The 23,076-nt window shown below is 48.1% G+C and overlaps 1 protein-coding gene across 8 annotated transcripts in view; it reads left to right on the forward strand.

Annotated features, from left to right (window-relative positions):
* MAPT (microtubule associated protein tau) overlaps positions 1-23,076 on the forward strand; it is a 111,879-nt gene that overhangs the window by 18,041 nt on the left and 70,762 nt on the right. For 4 of the 8 annotated variants that reach the window (XM_069751298.1, XM_069751295.1, XM_069751299.1 and 1 more), the window contains exon 1: positions 5,936-6,039. The exons of 3 other annotated variants lie outside the window; for them this stretch is intronic. The gene's annotated coding sequence lies outside the window, so the exon portion shown is untranslated. Of the gene's footprint in view, positions 1-5,886; positions 6,040-23,076 lie in introns of those variants that run through there. One more of the 8 variants, XM_069751303.1, reaches the window with a different exon arrangement.

A 23,076-nucleotide genomic window follows, 5' to 3' on the forward strand; every position in this document is an offset into this window, starting at 1 on the left:
CCTCCTCCTGGCTGTAGTGTGCACGTGGTGACAGCCCCTCTCCCTCCTCCTGGCAGCAGTGTGCACATGGTGACAGCCCCTCTCCTCCTCCTGGCTATACTGTGCACATGGTGACAGCCCCTCTCCCTACTCCTGGCTGTAGTGTGCACATGGTGACAGCCCCTCTCCCTCCTCCTGGCTGTAGTGTGCACATGGTGACAGCCCCTCTCCCTCCTCCTGGCAGCAGTGTGCACATGGTGACAGCCCCTCTCCCTCCTCCTGGCTGTAGTGTGCACATGGTGACAACCCCTCTCCCTCCTCCTGGCTGTAGTGTGCACATGGTGACAGCCCCTCTCCCTCCTCCTGGCTGTAGTGTGCACATGGAGACAGCCCATCTCCCTCCTCCTGGCTGTAGTGTGCACATGGTGACAGCCCCTCTCCCTCCTCCTGGCTGTAGTGTGCACATGGTGACAGCCCCTCTCCCTCCTCCTGGCTGTAGTGTGCACATGGTGACAGCCCCTCTCCCTACTCCTGGCAGCAGTGTGCACATGGTGACAGCCTCTCTCCCTCCTCCTGGCTGTAGTGTGCACATGGTGACAGCCCCTCTCCCTCCTCCTGGCTGTAGTGTGTGCACATGGTGACAGCCCCTCTCCCTCCTCTTGGCTGTAGTGTGTGCACATGGTGACAGCCCTTCTCCCTCCTCTTGGCTGTAGTGTGTGCACATGGTGACATCCCCTCTCCCTCCTCCTGGCTGTAGTGTGCACATGGTGACAGCCCCTCTCCCTCCTCCTGGCAGCAGTGTGCACATGGTGACAGCCCCTCTCCCTCCTCCTGGCTGTAGTGTGCACATGGTGACAGCCCCTCTCCCTCCTCCTGGCTGTAGTGTGCACATGGTGACAGCCCCTCTCCCTCCTCCTGGCTGTAGTGTGCACATGGTGACAGCCCCTCTCCCTCCTCCTGGCAGCAGTGTGCACATGGTGACAGCCCCTCTCCCTCCTCCTGGCTGTAGTGTGCACATGGTGACAGCCCCTCTCCCTCCTCCTGGCTGTAGTGTGCACATGGTGACAGCCCCTCTCCCTCCTCCTGGCAGCAGTGTGCACATGGTGACAGCCCCTCTCCCTCCTCCTGGCTGTAGTGTGCACATGGTGACATCCCCTCTCCCTCCTCCTGGCTGTAGTGTGCACATGGTGACAGCCCCTCTCCCTCCTCCTGGCTGTAGTGTGCACATGGTGACAGCCCCTCTCCCTCCTCCTGGCTGTAGTGTGCACATGGTGACAGCCCCTCTCCCTCCTCCTGGCTGTAGTGTGCACATGGTGACAGCCCCTCTCCCTCCTCCTGGCAGCAGTGTGCACATGGTGACAGCCCCTCTCCCTCCTCCTGGCTGTAGTGTGCACATGGTGACAGCCCCTCTCCCTCCTCCTGGCTGTAGTGTGCACATGGTGACAGCCCCTCTCCCTCCTCCTGGCAGCAGTGTGCACATGGTGACAGCCCCTCTCCCTCCTCCTGGCTGTAGTGTGCACATGGTGACAGCCCCTCTCCCTCCTCCTGGCTGTAGTGTGCACATGGTGACAGCCCCTCTCCCTCCTCCTGGCTGTAGTGTGCACATGGTGACAGCCCCTCTCCCTCCTCCTGGCAGCAGTGTGCACATGGTGACAGCCCCTCTCCCTCCTCCTGGCTGTAGTGTGCACATGGTGACAGCCCCTCTCCCTCCTCCTGGCTGTAGTGTGCACATGGTGACAGCCCCTCTCCCTCCTCCTGGCAGCAGTGTGCACATGGTGACAGCCCCTCTCCCTCCTCCTGGCTGTAGTGTGCACATGGTGACATCCCCTCTCCCTCCTCCTGGCTGTAGTGTGCATATGGTGACAGCCCCTCTCCCTCCTCCTGGCTATAGTGTGCATATGGTGACAGCCCCTCTCCCTCCTCCTGGCTGTAGTGTGCACATGGTGACAGCCCCTCTCCCACCTCCTGGCTGTAGTGTGCACATGGTGACAGCCCCTCTCCTTCCTCCTGGCTGTAGTGTGCACATCGTGACAGCCCCTCTCCCTCCTCCTGGCTGTAGTGTGCATATGGTGACAGCCCCTCTCCCTCCTCCTGGCTGTAGTGTGCACATGGTGACAGCCCCTCTCCCACCTCCTGGCTGTAGTGTGCACATGGTGACAGCCCCTCTCCTTCCTCCTGGCTGTAGTGTGCACATGGTGACAGCCCCTCTCCCTCCTCCTGGCAGCAGTGTGCACATGGTGACAGCCCCTCTCCCACCTCCTGGCTGTAGTGTGCACATGGTGACAGCCCCTCTCCCTCCTCCTGGCTGTAGTGTGCACATGGTGACAGCCCCTCTCCCTCCTCCTGGCTGTAGTGTGCACATGGTGACAGCCCCTCTCCCACCTCCTGGCTGTAGTGTGCACATGGTGACATCCCCTCTCCCTCCTCCTGGCTGTAGTGTGCACATGGTGACAGCCCCTCTCCCTCCTCCTGGCTGTAGTGTGCACATGGTGACAGCCCCTCTCCCACCTCCTGGCTGTAGTGTGCACATGGTGACAGCCCCTCTCCCTCCTCCTGGCTGTAGTGTGCACATGGTGACAGCCCCTCTCCCTCCTCCTGGCAGCAGTGTGCACATGGTGACAGCCCCTCTCCCTCCTCCTGGCTGTAGTGTGCACATGGTGACAACCCCTCTCCCTCCTCCTGGCTGTAGTGTGCACATGGTGACAGCCCCTCTCCCTCCTCCTGGCTGTAGTGTGCACATGGAGACAGCCCATCTCCCTCCTCCTGGCTGTAGTGTGCACATGGTGACAGCCCCTCTCCCTCCTCCTGGCTGTAGTGTGCACATGGTGACAGCCCCTCTCCCTCCTCCTGGCTGTAGTGTGCACATGGTGACAGCCCCTCTCCCTACTCCTGGCAGCAGTGTGCACATGGTGACAGCCTCTCTCCCTCCTCCTGGCTGTAGTGTGCACATGGTGACAGCCCCTCTCCCTCCTCCTGGCTGTAGTGTGTGCACATGGTGACAGCCCCTCTCCCTCCTCTTGGCTGTAGTGTGTGCACATGGTGACATCCCCTCTCCCTCCTCCTGGCTGTAGTGTGCACATGGTGACAGCCCCTCTCCCTCCTCCTGGCAGCAGTGTGCACATGGTGACAGCCCCTCTCCCTCCTCCTGGCTGTAGTGTGTGCACATGGTGACAGCCCCTCTCCCTCCTCCTGGCTGTAGTGTGTGCACATGGTGACAGCCCTTCTCCCTCCTCTTGGCTGTAGTGTGTGCACATGGTGACATCCCCTCTCCCTCCTCCTGGCTGTAGTGTGCACATGGTGACAGCCCCTCTCCCTCCTCCTGGCAGCAGTGTGCACATGGTGACAGCCCCTCTCCCTCCTCCTGGCTGTAGTGTGCACATGGTGACAGCCCCTCTCCCTCCTCCTGGCTGTAGTGTGCACATGGTGACAGCCCCTCTCCCTCCTCCTGGCTGTAGTGTGCACATGGTGACAGCCCCTCTCCCTCCTCCTGGCAGCAGTGTGCACATGGTGACAGCCCCTCTCCCTCCTCCTGGCAGCAGTGTGCACATGGTGACAGCCCCTCTCCCTCCTCCTGGCTGTAGTGTGCACATGGTGACAGCCCCTCTCCCTCCTCCTGGCTGTAGTGTGCACATGGTGACAGCCCCTCTCCCTCCTCCTGGCAGCAGTGTGCACATGGTGACAGCCCCTCTCCCTCCTCCTGGCTGTAGTGTGCACATGGTGACAGCCCCTCTCCCTCCTCCTGGCTGTAGTGTGCACATGGTGACAGCCCCTCTCCCTCCTCCTGGCAGCAGTGTGCACATGGTGACAGCCCCTCTCCCTCCTCCTGGCTGTAGTGTGCACATGGTGACAGCCCCTCTCCCTCCTCCTGGCTGTAGTGTGCACATGGTGACAGCCCCTCTCCCTCCTCCTGGCTGTAGTGTGCACATGGTGACAGCCCCTCTCCCTCCTCCTGGCTGTAGTGTGCACATGGTGACAGCCCCTCTCCCTCCTCCTGGCTGTAGTGTGCACATGGTGACAGCCCCTCTCCCTCCTCCTGGCAGCAGTGTGCACATGGTGACAGCCCCTCTCCCTCCTCCTGGCTGTAGTGTGCACATGGTGACAGCCCCTCTCCCTCCTCCTGGCTGTAGTGTGCACATGGTGACAGCCCCTCTCCCTCCTCCTGGCAGCAGTGTGCACATGGTGACAGCCCCTCTCCCTCCTCCTGGCTGTAGTGTGCACATGGTGACAGCCCCTCTCCCTCCTCCTGGCTGTAGTGTGCACATGGTGACAGCCCCTCTCCCTCCTCCTGGCTGTAGTGTGCACATGGTGACAGCCCCTCTCCCTCCTCCTGGCAGCAGTGTGCACATGGTGACAGCCCCTCTCCCTCCTCCTGGCTGTAGTGTGCACATGGTGACAGCCCCTCTCCCTCCTCCTGGCTGTAGTGTGCACATGGTGACAGCCCCTCTCCCTCCTCCTGGCTGTAGTGTGCACATGGTGACAGCCCCTCTCCCTCCTCCTGGCTGTAGTGTGCACATGGTGACAGCCCCTCTCCCTCCTCCTGGCAGCAGTGTGCACATGGTGACAGCCCCTCTCCCTCCTCCTGGCTGTAGTGTGCACATGGTGACAGCCCCTCTCCCTCCTCCTGGCTGTAGTGTGCACATGGTGACAGCCCCTCTCCCTCCTCCTGGCAGCAGTGTGCACATGGTGACAGCCCCTCTCCCTCCTCCTGGCTGTAGTGTGCACATGGTGACAGCCCCTCTCCCTCCTCCTGGCTGTAGTGTGCACATGGTGACAGCCCCTCTCCCTCCTCCTGGCAGCAGTGTGCACATGGTGACAGCCCCTCTCCCTCCTCCTGGCTGTAGTGTGCACATGGTGACAGCCCCTCTCCCTCCTCCTGGCTGTAGTGTGCACATGGTGACAGCCCCTCTCCCTCCTCCTGGCTGTAGTGTGCACATGGTGACAGCCCCTCTCCCTCCTCCTGGCTGTAGTGTGCACATGGTGACAGCCCCTCTCCCTCCTCCTGGCAGCAGTGTGCACATGGTGACAGCCCCTCTCCCTCCTCCTGGCTGTAGTGTGCACATGGTGACAGCCCCTCTCCCTCCTCCTGGCTGTAGTGTGCACATGGTGACAGCCCCTCTCCCTCCTCCTGGCAGCAGTGTGCACATGGTGACAGCCCCTCTCCCTCCTCCTGGCTGTAGTGTGCACATGGTGACAGCCCCTCTCCCTCCTCCTGGTTGTAGTGTGCACATGGTGACAGCCCCTCTCCCTCCTCCTGGCTGTAGTGTGCACATGGTGACAGCCCCTCTCCCTCCTCCTGGCAGCAGTGTGCACATGGTGACAGCCCCTCTCCCTCCTCCTGGCTGTAGTGTGCACATGGTGACAGCCCCTCTCCCTCCTCCTGGCTGTAGTGTGCACATGGTGACAGCCCCTCTCCCTCCTCCTGGCAGCAGTGTGCACATGGTGACAGCCCCTCTCCCTCCTCCTGGCTGTAGTGTGCACATGGTGACAGCCCCTCTCCCTCCTCCTGGTTGTAGTGTGCACATGGTGACAGCCCCTCTCCCTCCTCCTGGCTGTAGTGTGCACATGGTGACAGCCCCTCTCCCTCCTCCTGGCTGTAGTGTGCACATGGTGACAGCCCCTCTCCCTCCTCCTGGCTGTAGTGTGCACATGGTGACAGCCCCTCTCCCTCCTCCTGGCAGCAGTGTGCACATGGTGACAGCCCCTCTCCCTCCTCCTGGCTGTAGTGTGCACATGGTGACAGCCCCTCTCCCTCCTCCTGGCAGCAGTGTGCACATGGTGACAGCCCCTCTCCCTCCTCCTGGCTGTAGTGTGCACATGGTGACAGCCCCTCTCCCTCCTCCTGGCAGGTGTCCAGCTGTCCGGTAATCCCTGCACTGGCTCAGCCCCTTCATTCTCCTCTCCCCGGTCATAGTGACAGTCGCTCCCCCCATCTCTGTTCACGTGACCCAGCTCTCCTGACAGCTCCTGTGCTCGCCCCCGCCGGCGCTCGTCCCCATTCCTCTAGCTCTGCGGACCAAGGAGACAGCAGCCCGGCCAGCAGCGCCAGGATATCACCGGCAGGTACCGAGCCCCACTCCCTGCACTGTGCGTTATACCGGGACATGTGTACTGCGCCCTGTAGCAGCCCCGCCGGCTCTCATTACCCTGCATCACTGTATGCATGACTGTACATGTGCAGAATGTCACCTATGGAAACCATCAGGAGGAGGATGCTCCATCTGTATGAGCATAGATACATGCACGGCTCGCCCTAAACATTTATGTATATAGTTACATATCTAGCTATATATATATGTATATATATATATATATACTATTGTCTCTATGGTAGTTTCCCTCTATATATACTATATATCAATCCTCTGTTTTATCCATGCATCTTTTATGTATCCCATATCTATCTATCTATCTATCTATCTATCTATCTATCTATCTATCTATCTATCCCATATCTATCTATCTATCTATCTATCTATCTATCTATCTATCTATCTATCTATCTATCTATCTATCTATCTATCCATCCATGTGCTTTGCATCTCTCTATCATCTGTCCTCATAGGTTATGGATACGATATTAATCTATTTCTAGAATTTTGGATTTCATGAATTGGCAGGCAGGTGGGAGCCAGAACAAAGAGGGCTGATCTGTGGTGCACCCCCCTCCCCATCATCTGCATTATTTTAAGGTAGAGACTGGAGAGTCTTTTCTGACTCATGCATTAACCCCTTTGTTGCCATAGAGGCATGGAGCAAGTTAAGTGCCAGTGATAAAGGCAGCATAGGGTATGGAGCTGCTGGCACATGCCGGGCTGAGGTGTGGCACGTCCATCCCTCTGTTGCATCCTATGGACAGGAGGGGGCTTCTCCCTGCATATGCCGCTGTACCCTGTGCATTGTCTGCACATTTTGCTGTTATGGGAGTGACCGGGGGTCTAACAGAAAAATGATCTCACACACATGATTTTCACGTGTAGCATACAATGCCTGGATTATACCCTGCCATCTATGGCCGCCGGTATTCCTTGGCTGAGATGCAGGCAGGCATCAGCGTGGCTCCTGTGGGGCGTTGGCATTCGATGCCCTCACTCTGCAGTAGGTAGGACACAAGGATTTCACATGGCGCTGTGCATGTTACTTGCCAACCTTGTGCCAGTGCTGCATTTGGGGAATGTGTTGCCACCATCCTGCTCCTTGCTCCATCCGTTTCCATGCACGCTGTGCCCACCCCTATTACGGAATCATGACTACTGGCATATTACACACACAATGGTGGTCTGGCGTGTTTTTCTTGGGGTATTTTCTCATTCTATCTGGCTTGGTCACACCCCTGGTAGCGCAGTCCTCCACACTTTGCAGATGTTCCTCCATCCCTCTCTCCGCACATCAGCCCTGGCTGCGCCCTCCCTGGCTTTATCAATCCCGGCTTTTGTTTCTCTCCCAGCCCCAAAAGGCTCGGTCCACAGAGCCCCCTCCGCCACATCTGTTGGTAGTTTACTCTCCCTACCCTTGTAGTGTTTTGTGCCTCCCTCCCCCCTCTGGAGAATACACAAGGGGACAGTCTGTGTCTCCTTTCTTGTCCCCAGCTTTGGCAATGCTTATCCTTTTTTTTTCGCCTGGCTTTGTGTAGTACAACGGGCAAAGCGTTTAATAATAGGTTTTATATCCGTGTTATCAAAGCATCAGATTTGCTGCGGGAGAAGCAGTGAAATTCAATATGGCAATTTGTAGCTCAGATTGAAAAAATCTGTAAAATTGACATTGGGATGACACAAAACCGCAAAGAAATGATGCATTTTGTTAAATATTTCCATTGTATTATTACGGCCTGCTGTCACATATTAGATTATTGCTGGATTGTACGTTATGTGTCTGTTTTCCCATAACGTACCTGGTCATCGTGCCATTTGTAGCAGCCCATTGTTCTGCCCATGCTTCCTGCAGCCGCTCGTCTTGTGTTACACGTGTTGGTTTTAGCTGATGTCATTTATATGTATAACGATCATTTTATATTGGGTGATGGATGGCAGTGATGTACCCTGCCTGTAGTCTTATAGGGGCCGTGAAGGTCCTTAGGCCCCTGTGACCAAGGGGGGGGGGCAAGAAGACAGTGTGGTATTAGACGTACGGTATTATTCCCAGCATATAAAATATTTCTTTTTCTTTTATTTCCATTTACTCAACGCGCTTAATAATGGTATGAATGTGCTAAAAATGACCTATTGGCTGAGATTTTGCCATTGTTCATCAGGGTAAAACTGTATGAAAAAAGGCAGAAAGATAATAAATCATTAAATAGATAGATATTATGTTTTTATAGATAGATACATAAATGGATAGATATATGATTGATAGATAGATAATTGATAGATGGATAGATAGATAGATAATAGAGAGAGAGATAATGATAGAAAGATAGAGAGATAATGGTATATACTGTAGATAGAGAGAAAAGAGAGATAATGATAGATGATAGATAGATAGAAATGAGATAGATAGCTAATGATAGAGAGATTGATAGATAGATAATCGATAGATAAATAATAGATAGACAGATAATGATAGATAGATATGAGACAGATAGATGTGTGATATATAGATGTCTATATATGTGATCAGGCTTGGACTGGCCCACAGGGGAGCAGGGGAATCCCCTGGTGGGCCCCTGTGCAGATCTGGGCCCCCAACCTTATTGTATGTGCAGTACTTGTCATAATTCTCTTGATTCACTCTGTACAGTAAAAAGCAGCATCTCATCATTCATTAACCAAACTACCCAGTTTATTATTATATAGAGATATTGGTAAATTTGTGAACCAGGGTCGTATACTTGTGTGCAGGTGAAAAGTGGGCCCCCAAAATCAATGTTACTGGTGGGCTCTTGGCACCCTAGTCCGACATTGTATGTGATAGATAGATATGGGATAGATAGATAAATTGATAGATATGGGATAGATAAATTGATAGCTATGTGATTGATAGATAGATAAAAGATAGATAGATAGATAGATAAAAGATAGATAGATAGATAGATATGGGATAGATAGATAGATAGATAGATAGATAGATAGATAGATATGGACACATGATAAATAGATAGATAGATGAAGGCAAAATAGAAAATTAGAAAAACATTTTTAATAGCCCATAGTGACGGCAACGTTTCAGTCCAATTGAGGACCTTTCTCAAGCACTGAGATAGGTAAATAAATAGACTAATGGAGATGAGAGGGCTAAGATGTATAGATATGAGATAGATGAATAGATATGATATAAATCGATAATTAATGGATAGGTAGACTTGAGAACCACAGTGTGCGGACTGTGTGAATAGGCTGTGGGTCTCCTGACCTGAACAGTTCTAAACAGCCATGAGGCTTTTGAGATCGAGTCTGGACACCCACAGCCAGCCCGGACATCTCAGACATCGAGTATCAGACTAGTAAATCAGGCCTAAGGCTATGTGCACACGATGCGGATTTGCTGCGGATCCGCAGGGGATTTTTCCGCGCAGAAACGCTGCAGATCCGCACTGTGATGTACAGTACAATGTAAATCAATGGGGTAAAAAAATAGCTGTGCAGATGGTGCGGAATTGCTGCGGATTTCAAAGAAGTGCATGTTACTTCTCTTGTGTGGATCTGCAGCGTTTCTCCAGCCCTCCATGTTAAAAATCCGCAGTGGCAAAAACCGTACAAAATCCGCATCAATTCCTCATAAAAACCACCGTGGCTGCGGATTCTGCCAGGAGATGCGGATTTTGTGCAGAAAATTATGCACCTCTTTTCTTACGTGTGCACATAGCCTAAGACTGAGCAGAACAAGCATTTGTGAGATTTCTCTAATTTATACAAGGATGTGAATGAATATACTGGGCCTCAAGTATGATGGATTCACCATAGCAACCAATGGGATTCCTGCTTTTATATTTGTAGTACAGGTTTGAAAATAAAAAACAGAATCTGATTGGTCGCTAGGGCCAACATCACGACTTTTTTTGCTGCATACGTAAGGATCATCGCTTTGGTATAGCAGTGGTTAATAGTTGGCTCTGTACACCATTGTGGTCTTTGTGATTGTCGGTGCAGGTTAGTAATGAAGTATTGATCACCTTTATTCCTCACTGTGTAAGTACTCAGCTTCGTAACCATGGAGATGAAAGCATTAGTTCTCGTTCATAAGTGCTGGAGGACTCCACTTTTCTTTTATTGTAGCTAAGATTTTAATCCCTTGGCCAGAAATTATCACATAAAGCAAAGAAAATGTGAATTATATGTAATATATAAAAAGATCGGTGACGGATCTCTGTGCTTCTATCACTTTGAATAGCGGTAGCAGACCCGCAGGTCCCAGCCGACCTGGTGAAGGTACCTTATAGGGTGCTGATATATAGTTCCACCAGAGATGTTATGATGCGCCACTTGGTCAGCAAAAGCCAAGATGTCCTTTTAGTGCCAGGTTAGATAATAGCCAGCCCCTTCCACCTCTTTAGCACCGAGCTTCGTGTCTTGGAGGGTGTCTACGGTGTCTGGGTAGGGCAAACAGCTGTAAGTTGCTGAACAGAGGCATATGGAGGTGCGTACTGGAGCACAGGATCCAAGACGGCACCCGCTCCCTGTGTTGATGCCACCCCCTTTGCGGAAAGTGGAGAGAAGGTCTGGGCCACATAAAGAGATGTGGTGGGCTGCACTCGGCCCACAGGTCTTGAGTTTGACACGGGGTTTAGGGAGACCCTATGGGACAGCAATTGCTTCCTGGGAAAGGGATATGCAAATTAGCTCTACGGCAGCAGGAAGAAGCTGACTCTCTGGTGCCACCTATCAGTGTCTCATCCTCTAACGAGATTTGTACCATCAGCAAGACTATTTACCCAAAGCAGGCATCTGCATCTTTAAAAAAAAAAAAAAAAAAAAAAAAAGACTTTGGTTTGGTTAAATATTTTTGATGATTTTCCATAAATCTTTTTGATGATTTTCCTTAAGTATTTTTGGTGATTTTCCAAGTCACGTAAAACATGACATTAATTTTAAGTGCAAGCTTTGCAGACTTTGAGGATGGATGATGCTGGAAATGACCAATAATTGGGGGAATTGTCTAATGAAGAGAAGTTATTGCAGAATAGGTGATAACTTATAGACCTCTGGGACCCCACAGATCGTCAGAACAAGGCACTCTGATCCCTGTTAGAATGGAGCCGCAGTGCACATGCCCGAATGCCACTCCATTCATTCTGAAAGGGGCTGTCGAGTAGAGCACTCTGCATTTTCCGGCAGCCCCATAGAAAATGAATGACATTCGCACATCTGCTCCATTCTTACAGGGATAAAAGTGCCTTGTTCTGCTTATAGGTAGTGGTCTGAGCGTTTGGGCATCCAGTGATCTATAAGTTATGTATTATAACTTCTCTTCATTTACCCACCCCTTTAAGGCATAGCCAAGGTTCCATAGAGGATGCCCATGCAGCTATTTTGGGGCCCTGCGTAGACTGGTTATGCAGAAGAATCTATCAAGGGGGAAGAACCATCCAAATGACCCTACTGCCCTTCTCTCCAACTAAGAATTAGTAACATAGTAACATAGTAACATAGTTAGTAAGGCCGAAAAAAGACATTTGTCCATCCAGTTCAGCCTATATTCCATCATAATAAATCCCCAGATCTACGTCCTTCTACAGAACCTAATAATTGTATGATACAATATTGTTCTGCTGCAGGAAGACATCCAGGCCTCTCTTGAACCCCTCCACTGAGTTCGCCATCACCACCTCCTCAGGCAAGCAGTTCCAGATTCTCACTGCCCTAACAGTAAAGAATCCTCTTCTATGTTGGTGGAAAAACGTTCTCTCCTCCAGACGTAAAGAATGCCCCCTTGTGCCCGTCACTTTCCTTGGAATAAACAGATCCTCAGCGAGATATTTGTATTGTCCCCTTATATACTTATACATGGTTATTAGATCGCCCCTCAGTCGTCTTTTTTCTAGACTAAATAATCTTAATTTCGCTAATCTATCTGGATATTGTAGTTCTCCCATCCCCTTTATTAATTTTGTTGCCCTCCTTTGTACTCTCTCTAGTTCCATTATATCCTTCCTGAGCACAGGTGCCCAAAACTGGACACAGTACTCCATGTGCGGTCTAACTAGGGATTTGTACAGAGGCAGTATAATGCTCTCATCATGTGTATCCAGACCTCTTTTAATGCACCCCATGATCCTGTTTGCCTTGGCAGCTGCTGCCTGGCACTGGCTGCTCCAGGTAAGTTTATCATTAACTAGGATCCCCAAGTCCTTCTCCCTGTCAGATTTACCCAGTGGTTTCCCGTTCAGTGTGTAATGGTGATATTGATTCCTTCTTCTCATGTGTATAACCTTACATTTATCATTGTTAAACCTCATCTGCCACCTTTCAGCCCAAGTTTCCAACTTATCCAGATCCATCTGTAGCAGAATACTATCTTCTCTTGTATTAATTGCTTTACATAGTTTTGTATCATCTGCAAATATCGATATTTTACTGTGTAAACCTTCTACCAGATCATTAATGAATATGTTGAAGAGAACAGGTCCCAATACCGACCCCTGCGGTACCCCACTGGTCACAGCGACCCAGTTAGAGACTATACCATTTATAACCACCCTCTGCTTTCTATCACTAAGCCAGTTACTAACCCATTTACACACATTTTCCCCCAGACCAAGCATTCTCATTTTGTGTACCAACCTCTCGTGCGGCACAGTATCAAACGCTTTGGAAAAATCGAGATATACCACGTCCAATGACTCACCGTGGTCCAGCCTATAGCTTACCTCTTCATAAAAACTGATTAGATTGGTTTGACAGGAGCAAGGCAAGGAATCAAACAACTATCTGCCCTTTTGGCAGCAGAGGGCGTCACGTTTTGATTGCCCTTAAGATGCCCTCTCTCTCCTTCTTTCTTCTCTCTATCCTGTGGACATTATGGGGCTCACCTTGACCCTATGAGCTACAGCAAATATTGGTGCAAGTCCCCCACCAGCCATCACATGCCTTCACCACTTGGCACAGGGGCTTTTGGACCAATCTTATCCTCTTACTCTCCTACTACTGATTTGAAGAGTAGCATGTGGCCAAAGCATGGTAAATGAGGACAGGAAGCCTGTTTTCCTGAATGCTGTCTATCCCTGGAATACGTTGCAGGCAAATTGCAGCCTGGCACTTACCCAAGCCTTCTGTTTTGCATTACTTTGTTACTGTCGCTCAGTTTTACATTCAGGAATACATCATTTCCATTATGTACATTAGATTTCCCTCAGGGAGATTCTTTTGCTCCCGTCATCTTTTTGTCTGATAAACCTTGACAAAGTTAGCGCTTAGCGTTAGGTCGTTTTACTAGCCTGGCGAGAGATCATGGGTGGCTTCTTGTTGGCGGTCTTCCTGACCTGCAGAAATGGAGTCGCAATACCTTATTAAAATGGTGTGCGGGTATATCAATGTTTATACTCCTGCGTTCTGTGGAGGCTGTCATTGATTAGAAAGGATATGCAAATTAGCTCTCCCCCAAGAAGAAGACAGCAGTCTTTCTGGTGCCACCCATTAGAGGTAACTACCCTATACTTCAGTGTTCAACACTTTAACAATCTTGCCACGTGATTTGGGGTACTTAGCCGAGTCCTGATCCTCTTTGTCTTTCATCAGCCTTTTGGGGGAGAGCTTATTTGCATACCTTTTACCCAGGGAGCATTGCTAGCTTAGAGGTGTCCACAAGAAGGAACATTACCCCTAGACCTTTTTAGAATGGGAGCATGGGTGATGTCTGGCAGCCCCATTTCAGACAGACAAGGTGCTGATACTGATGAGCGTTAAACGCCTACATGGCAAGCTCAGTCCCCGGTTTAGCCATCAATCGTAGACAGGATTTTTGTGGATGATCTCATTGAGAATCAGATCAGGACACTTCAGCAATGACGTTATGACATTTAATGTATGTCGTTTCTGATATTGCCAGGCTGGTCTACATGTTAGGTGTGAAAGGTAACATGGAAAACCCAAGCTCAGCTCTGGAGGCCGATTACGTGCCACTGCTTTTCCAGACATGTAGGATATTGGCTGAGTATTCAGAGCTAGGTACTCTGGGGTCACACACTGGATTAGAAATGCTGCCATAATCTTCTGCTTAACCATTCAGGTTTGCATTCATTTGTTTCCAGAGCAAGAGGATGAAAAGAAGCGAGCAAGAGAAACCAATGTGCATAGCTAGGAGGAGATGGTGAGCATGTGCCTGATTTATGGGGGGTGTAATAAACTATTCAGCCGTGACCAGGGAATTTAGATACACATCCAGGGCAGTGAACTGAATCTTTGCCCCCCCCCCCAATAAAGGATAGGCCTAGTTCCAACTACTTAATATATGCATATGTACTCTGGATGCTCATCCAGTCTGGCTGCCCTATCCAATGTATTGATTATATTAAAGGGGTTGTCCAACATGGTAAAACACCGGGTCAACCATAGGCAGAGGTGTACCCGTGTAGGTGTTGCCGCAGGTGCTGGGTGAACATTTGTACCGCAGGGACGCTTTTAAAGTAACAAACTGAGCGATCCTTAACTTGTCTTACCCATGTGACTCCAAGGCAAATCACTTTGGTGGTCTGCGTTTGCACCAGATGGACCACCTGCTCTCGATCTGGACTCAGAGCAGGTAGCATGGCTCTGTTTATTATTTCCATTACTTTCTTGCAGTTGTAATATTTTTTATGTACATGTCGGACACCCCTTTTAATGGCCACTTTCCCTGTAAAGTTTGGTCAGGATTGGGTTCTTCAATAAGCTGGCAGCTACACCGACTTCCTTTTAAATATATGTTGTTTTCATGATAAAGCCCCTTCTGTCTTCTGTTTAGGCTGTTTTTGTACGCCCCATAATATTCATGATCTGAGTACGGACCTTGATGTCCAGCCATGGGTCTCCTGACCGAATCTTAACTCATATGAGGCTGCTGAGCTCCAGTCAGAAGACATGTGGCCACAGACCTCTGAAACCTGCCTTTACTACTAAGAAAGAATACAAATAGAATTTAACTGAAATAAGCTATTGTTAATCTAGGTCCAGACTGCATTTGTGCCCACTGTCAGGCACATATTCTCATGAGGTATGTGCCCGACAGTGGGCAGAGTCATGCACCCGTTGACCATAGGGATCCAATATAAAGACACGAATACCGGCAGGTATATGTTTCTTTGCCATGTCCCTCTGTGTAAGAAAGCACAATCTTCTGCGCTTTCCTATACTGTTAAACAAATAGTATGCAGGTGCATATACATAGGCCCGCGTCTGGTGAATGTCACCTAAGGGCACATTAAAGTATACCTGAGTTAAAGCTCCTGACTTATGGCTCATGCAGACGTCCATGGATCTTGGTTGGATCATGGACTGCCTGCAGCGTTCCTGACTCAAGTTCTAACGTAACGTGGGGTGATAGCCGTGGGTGAGGTCCTCGTCTTACACCTCGACACGTTACATGAAGATGGGGGTCTGTTGTGACCTGGTGGTTAGGACAATAATGGACCTGGTGGTTAAGAGCACACGGAATGACCTGATAGTTATTAATCATATAGGACGAGCTCTGAGACGTGGAAACTCTGCTGACCGCAATCCCTAATCCTATCACTCACACTAGAAATAGCCGTGGATTGCTCCTAACGCTCCCTATGCAACTCGTCACAGCCTAAGAAACTAGCTAGCCCTAGAGATAGAAAAATAAGCCTACCTTGCCTCAGAGAAATTCCCCAAAGGAAAAGGCAGCCCCCCACATATAATGACTGTGAGCAAAGATGAAAATCACAAACACAGAGATTAAATAGATTTTAGCAAAGTGAGGCCCGACTTACTGAACAGACTGAGGATAGGAAAGGCAACTTTGCGGTCAGCACAAAAAACAACAAAAAGACCACGCAGAGGGCGCAAAAAGACCCTCCGCACCGACTCACGGTGCGGAGGCGCTCCCTCTGCGTCCCAGAGCTTCCAGCAAGCAAGACAAAATCAAAATAGCAAGCTGGACAGAAAAACAGCAAACAGAAAAACAAGCAGTAACTTAGCTTCTGCTGGGAAGACAGGTCACAAGAACGATCCAGGAGTGAACAAGACCAATACTGGAACATTGACAGGTGGCATGGAGCAAAGATCTAAGTGGAGTTAAATAGAGCAACCAGCCAACGAATTAACCTTGTCACCTGAGGAAGGAAACTCAGAAGCCGCAGCCCCACTCACAACCACCAGAGGAAGCCCATGGACAGAACCAGCCGAAGTACCATTCACGACCACAGGAGGGAGCTTGACAACAGAATTCACAACAGGGGTCATGGCTGGGTGTGTGGGCTTTGTCAATGGGGGCGCTGTTCCCTCCAAGACCTCATGATGCTGGATGCTAAGTAGTTCAGTGAGGGAGACCACCACTCAAAAATAAAGTCTTTTCCTTGAGATTAACTTGGTGGGAACTATGTACACTAGATAGGGGGGAGAACTCCAGGAACATTTCCTTTACAATACGGAGCATCTTCACACACAGTCTCTCTCTATTTCTTCCAAGCTTACTTGTTTCTGCCTCATGTTCCTCTGTCTTCACCACAACGTAGCACAATGTTAGTAAGTACAGTAAGTGAGAGTCCTATACATCAACCTGTGGTTCTGAGTCCTCTTTTCCTCTTAGGGGAACTAGTTTGCTACTATGGCCGATACTTAGCTTTTCTACTTGCTGATGCCTTGGAGTTCCAGACTGGTGCTTTCTCTTTGTCGCACGTTCCCTGTCCCGTCTTGGCCTATTTCTTCTCTGAGTTGTAAACTCAGGGCCGTATTGCTAGGCGTCCTGTCCCAGAACCCGTCTCCGGTGCATCACTTCTGTCCTTCTATCACTTTTCCTTTTTCTATTTCGGATCTACTGCCTCAGTCTACACTCACATCAAGGACACCCACGTCATGTGGCTCTGCTAACTAGTCAGGCAATAGGTCTGCTTCACTTACATTTTGGGCCCTATCTGACTTCCTGTGAGGAAACTGTCTCTGTCCTTTCGCTTACCCCCTCCTACTCTGGGCTAGTTCAAAACATTAACCCTAACTCTCCCTACTGACAGTCACAACACCATCACTAATAACGCATGTCACAATACACATTACACATCATAACAATACTCATGTATTCAAGGTTGAACGTGAACAGTATGTCTCCTTACGTAGGTATATATATGAAACTGCCATGCTCTGGTTGGGAGACCCACAGCCAGTCTGTGCATAGCGGTCCATGACCAGTCCGAGATCCACGTATGTCTGCGTGAGCCCAAATGCTGTAGACCAATGTGTGCACGAATGTGTACCTATCCTTATTTATACTAATCATCCCCCTATGATTGGGGCTACCTAGGCGTCAATGGTCAGCAAAAGCACCAGACCGCCATTAAAGAGAAGCATCAGAAATACAAAGATCATAAGCCCACATAGGCCCGATGTTAGGGAGTCCAATTAATCCATGACAGCCAACAGACTCTTAGCACTGAATTCTGTCAAATGCTCTAATATGGAAATAAAATCTCTTAGCTAGTTCTATTTAGCCAAATTGTAGATTTGTATTTATTGGTTAGCATTTATTACATGGTTTAGTTTACTAGATCAGAAAAGGTGCAAGGACAGCTCCAGTATTCTGTGCGTATGTCTGCATGACATCCTATGGCAAATAAATGGCATTCATAGACACGGGAGAGCGCAGCGAGGGGAAAAAAGAGCTCAGTGTGACTCACGTGTTGGCGATTTATGTGGAAGGATTAATTGCTTTATTATATGATAATTAGACTAATCACAACCCTAAAAATGCTGTCGCTGACTGATGGACGGCTCTGACCTTAGCAGCACAGCTTGTGCTTTATAGTTTTTGCAGCTTTATTCTCCTCATTTCATGGGGCTGAAGATTACGGCTTTATCCAGTGTGTGATAGAAGAGCCTATAATAGAGGTTATGTCATAAACGGAGTGAGAGGATAAAACTGAGTTCTATGTATTCAAGATTATCGCCACCTAAAATAAAACCATCGTCAGTAAATATAGGGGCTCATGCACACAGGCTTATAAAGGCCAAGGACAAATATGTAAGGAGATGGACATACTGCCCACGTTCTTACTTGAAGACACGCATGTTGTTGTAATGTTTAAACCAAAATCCACCAGGTACACCCACATCATATTAGTTAAATCAGGAGAGGTCAATGTAATGTCTTTAGTGATCACAGAAAAAAACAATCCATTAAAAAAAACATATTAGATACTGGAGGAAAAAACACATGGAGTTTAGAATATGACAAACTTTATTAAATATATGTATTATATGCATACAGTTGTGCTTAAAATTCTACGTACCCCAGTAGAATTTTTTCTTTTTTGGCCTTTTTTTCAGAGAATATGAATGATAACACCAAAACTTGTTCTCCACTCATGGTTAGTGGTTGGGTGAAGCCATTTATTGTCAAACTACTGTGTTTTCTCTTTTTAAATCATAATGACAACCCCAAACACCCAAATGACCCTGACAAAAATTTTACATACCCTGGTGATTTTGGCCTGATAACATGCACAGAAGTTGACACACATGAGTTTGAATGGCTACTAAAGATAACATCTTCACCTGTGACCTGTTTGCTTGTAATCAGTGTGTGCATAAAAGCTGAGTGAGTTTCCGGCATCCAGACAGACTCTTTCATCGTTCATCCAGCCACTGACATTTCTGGATTGTGAGTCATGTGGAAAGCAAAAGAATTGTCAACGGATCTACGGGAAAAGGTAGTTGAACTGTATAAAACAGGAAAGGGATAGAAAAATATATCCAAGGAATTGACCATGCCAGTCAGCAGTGTTCAAACTGTGATTGACAAATGGAAAATCAGGGGCTCTGTAAAAGCAAACCACTGTCAGGTAGACCAACAAAAATGTCATCCACATCTGCCAGGAAAATTATTCGGGATACAAAGAAAAACCCACAAATAACATCAGCTGAAATACAGGACTCACTGAAAACTAGCGGTGTAGCTGTTTAAAAATGCATAATAAGGAGGCACTTGAAAAATAAGATGCATGGTTGAGCCACCAGAAGAAAGCCATAACTATGTAAATGCCACAAAGTATCTTGCCTACAATACGCAAAACAGCACAGAGACAAGCCTCAAAACTTCTGGAACAAGGTAATTTTTGGCCACAACCATAAACGTTACATATGGAGAGAGGTGAACAAAGCCTTTGATGAAAGGAATACCATTCCTACTGTAAAGCACGGAGGTGAATCGCTGATGTTTTGGGGATGTGTGAGCTACAAAGGCACAGGAAACTTGGTTGACTTTGAAGGAAAGATGAATGCAGCATGTTATCAGCAAATACTGGAGGCAAATTTGCACTCATCAACACGGAAGCTGCGCATGGGACATACTTGGACGTTCCAACTAGACAACGATCCAAAAGAGAAGGCTAAGTCGACCTGTCAGTCTCCTGACCTCAATATCATTAAGCCACTCTGCAGAGATCACAAGCGTACCGTTCATGCTAGACTGCCCAGGTATTTACAGGAACTGGAGGCTTTTTGCTAAGAAGAGTGGGCAGGTTTACCATCTGAGAAAATAAAGAACCTCATCCACAACTACCACAAAAGACTACAAGCTGTCATTGATGTTAGAGGGGGCAGTACACGGTATTAAGAAATGGGGTATGTAAACTTTTTATTACGGTCATTTGCATGTTTTGGGTTGTTATTATGATTTAAAAAGAGAAAACACAATAAATAAATGGCCTCACCCAACCACTAACCATGAGTGGAGAAAATGTTTTGGTGTTATCATTCAAATTCTCTGAAAAAAGGCCAAGGAAGCAAAAATTCTGCCAGGGTATGTAAACTTTTGAGCACAACTGTATGTGTAATATCAGATGTATCAAAGACATGTATTCCAGCCACAACATGTGGTAGGTCTACACAAAGTAGATGGTAAATGCTGAAGGTGAGCAGTCGTGTAAGAAACCATCTTGAGACCTTGCTTCATCATGTTTTTTTACTGCACATTTCTATGTGAAAACCTCATGAGGAAAATTGCTAAAAGAATTGACATGCAGATGAAGATTAAAAAAAAAAAAGCATTCCGGGTCAATTACCAAAAAAATGGAAATCTCAATAATTCTGCTTTAAATTAAACTTTTTTAGTGCATTTTTATGAGGATTATGTCTGGTGAATGATGTATGTAAAAATGTTATCATATGGAGATGCTGTGTGCACATACCATTACTAAGGCCTAATTTAGACGTCCGTGTTGCATGTATGTGTTGTATCTGGGTTTTTTTTTTTTACACAGATACAACACACACCCATTATAATGTATGGTGCTGTTCACATGTCCGTGATTTACGCAAACCATTTTTTACCAGCAGCACGGATGAAAAGGGCCAATACAAGTCTATGGGTCCATGAAAAACACGTGCATAACACAGATATGCGTTGGCGTACAATCCGTGTGCCATCCATGTTAAACATTACAAAGTATAGGAGAAGCTTTGATTTTATTTATTTCTTTAACCATACGGTAAAAACACTGATGTCTCTCCCTCTCTCACGTTTTTACCGAATTTCATGACGTCCGTCGATACGTCATTTTCCTGCACCACGACGGACCCCAGAAAACGGAAGTGTGAAAGTAGCCTTAGTTGTTCAATTGTAAGGGTATGTTCACACGTTCCTGATTTCCATCCTTTTTTTTTCAGGACTGTTTTTTAAAAAGCTGCAGCTCTTGGCAGAAAACGCAGGTCCTTTTTTTGGTCCTTTTTTTGTCCTTTTTTGATGCGTTTTTTGATGCGTTTTTTGATCCTTTTTTTGATCCTTTTTTTTATGCAGTTTTCTATGCAGAGTCTGTGTGTTTTCTAGGAAGTTTTTTAGGGTTAAAATGGCTGAAAATACCCTAACCCTACCCCTAACCCTAACCCTACCCCTAACCCTAACCCTACCCCTAACCCTACCCCTAACCCTACCCCTAACCCTAACCCTAACCCTACTCCTAACCCTAACCCTACCCCTAACCCTATTCTAACCTTAGTGGAAAAAAAAAAATTCTTAATTTTTTTTTATTGTCCCTACCTATGGGGGTGACAAAGGGGGGGGGGGTCATTTACTATTTTTTTTTATTTTGATCACTGAGATAGATTATATCTCAGTGATCAAAATGCACTTTGGAACGAATCTGCCGGCCAGCAGATTCGGCGGGCGCACTGCGCATGCGCCCGCCATTTTGCAAGATGGCGGCGCCCAGGGAGAAGACGGCCGGACGGACACCGGGACGCCGGGTAAGTATAAGGGGGGGAGATTAGGGCACGGGGGGGGGGGGCATCGGAGCACTGGGGGGGGCATCGGAGCACGGGGCGGTGGGATTGGAGCACGGGGGGGCGGGATCGGAGCACGGGGGGGCAGCCACACTCCGCCCACGCACTTCCGCCCGCTTCCCCGCACTTCCTGCTGCAGCGGTTCTGCACCACAAACCGCAGTAAAACCCGCAGATATTTTTTTCATCTGCGGGTTTTACTGCGGGTTTGACCTCACAATGGAGGTCAATGGGTGCAGAACCGCTGCGGCTCCGAAAAAAAGAAGTGACATGGTACTTCTCTTTTCCCGCAGCTATTCAGCGCGGCTTTTTTTTTTATTTTCCGCATTGTGGGCACAGCAGTTCCTGTTTTCCATAGGGTACAATGTAATGTACCCTGCATGGAAAACAGCTGCGGACCCGCAGCGGGAAAATCGCGGCAATTCCGCATGAAAAAAAGGATCGTGTGAACATGGCCTAAGGCTGTTATTGTACATTCAGTCACCTTGAATGTCAGATGTATTTAGTAGTGCCCCGCAGTACTGATGTCGGCTGTAACTCGAGTTTCTTTTTTCGATTTTAGATCTTGGCACAGATTTCTGCCAAGCCACTCCGATTGTCTGGGAACCTGCAGAATGAATAGGACTTTCATTAGAAGCAGGCGGTATTAATGGGGGCAGTGTGGTGGGCACTGTTATGTTGATACTTTTTTCAGTGGTAGCGCCTTCATATACAGTAGTAAAGGGTATGTATGAAACATGAACATTTTTTTACCTGCAATTGTAGGGACATTTCATAAGGTGTTTCTTAGACCCCGTTCAGACATCCGTCTTTCATGTGCATGTTCTATCTGTGGTTTCCATGGATAGAGCACATGCACATTATAGTTTATGGGACTCTACACATATCCATGGTTTTCTTATATTAACTGTCCAGGAGGAGTTTGGATTTTTTTTTTAATACAAGAAAAATGGAGGGATATAAGATTGAAGATCAGATACAGCACATTGATTAAAAAAGCAATGGACGTCTGATTAAGGAATTGTGCAGGAGTTTTTTCTATCAACAGCGCCACTCTAGGCCATTGGTTGCTTTTAGAATTGCAACTCATTACCAATAAAAGGGGTTATCTCAAGATCACAACTTATCACCTAACCACAGGAGTCCCATACTGATCATGTAGAGCGGGTGGTACGTTGCCCCCCATTTGGGTGAAATCGTAGCTCCATTCACTGTGTATGTACTCCGCTATCTCCGTCAATTACATAGAAAAGGATAGATGCGGAGGTGCTGATATGTGGCCTTTTTTAGTGATCGATGGGGACCATCAACAATCAGGCACCTACTACCTCCACTGCAGATTGGTAATTGAAGTCTTGGGTTGTCCCACACAGAAATATTTTTTCTAAGCTTCCATAGAAATAGAGAAACGTGTGCATTCACCTCTCCATTCCTGACAGCGTGATCGAGATAGATCCCTCTGTTGATAAATATTCCATATGGGATAACTTTAAGTAAATAGGGCTGAGCTGCAATACCAGACATGAACCACTGGCAAGTGTGGCGCTGTTTCTCATAGGAACCACTTATTTTGCAGGTTGTTGCTGGGTTAGTGCTTCTCTCTTGTCCATTTGATGGCCTTTGCATGAACAAAGCTATAGTGTTTTCCTGTACGCAGGGGAATGCTGTATATACTGTAATGCTTCATCAGCAGCTTTATCGGCCCTGGCAAATTACACCATAAATTGTGCTAT

Source organism: Ranitomeya imitator, chromosome 2 (assembly GCF_032444005.1).
Source record: "Ranitomeya imitator isolate aRanImi1 chromosome 2, aRanImi1.pri, whole genome shotgun sequence".
In the NCBI taxonomy this organism is placed as follows: Eukaryota; Metazoa; Chordata; class Amphibia; order Anura; family Dendrobatidae; genus Ranitomeya; species Ranitomeya imitator.